The sequence below is a fragment of the Brassica oleracea genome, chromosome C9, assembly GCF_000695525.1.
Source record: "Brassica oleracea var. oleracea cultivar TO1000 chromosome C9, BOL, whole genome shotgun sequence".
Classification (NCBI taxonomy): domain Eukaryota; kingdom Viridiplantae; phylum Streptophyta; class Magnoliopsida; order Brassicales; family Brassicaceae; genus Brassica; species Brassica oleracea.
Genome location: NC_027756.1, coordinates 24,665,259 through 24,665,870, shown reverse-complemented (window position 1 = coordinate 24,665,870; position 612 = coordinate 24,665,259).

Genomic DNA, 612 nt, shown 5'->3' with positions numbered 1-612 from the left:
GGTCGCTACGTAGCGACCGAGCACGCACACAGCTCTGTCGCTACGTAGCAACCAAGAACGCACACAGCTCGGTCGCTACGTAGCGACCGAACACGCACACAGCTCGGCCTCAGAAAGGTCTTCCATTGCGTTCTCAGCTCAAGCCAACTCTCCACTCGCTACGTAGCAACCTTTAAGGCCTCAGAAAGGTCTTCCTTTGCGTTCTCGTTTGAATTCTCATTGAAACGCTTTTTGTTTCGTCTTAATCGGAGCTTCCGTTGAGATTTTACGACGAAAACAAGTAGGACTCTTCTTGGCTTGCTTCCACTCGCTACGTAGCGACCTGTCTGGCCTTCACTCGCTACATAGCAACCTGTCAGGCCTCAGAAAGGTCCTCCTTTAGGTTCTCTTTTGAATCCTCATCGAAACGCTTTTCGTTTCGTCTCAATCGGAGTTTCCGTTGAGATTTTACGACGAAAACAAGTAGGACTCTTCTTAGCTTGCTTCCACTCGCTACGTAGCGACCTCTCTGACCTTCACTCGCTACATAGCGAGCTGTCAGGCCGCAGAAAGGTCCTCCTTTAGCTTCTCTTTTGAATCCTCATCGAAACTCTTTTCGTTTCGTCTCAATCG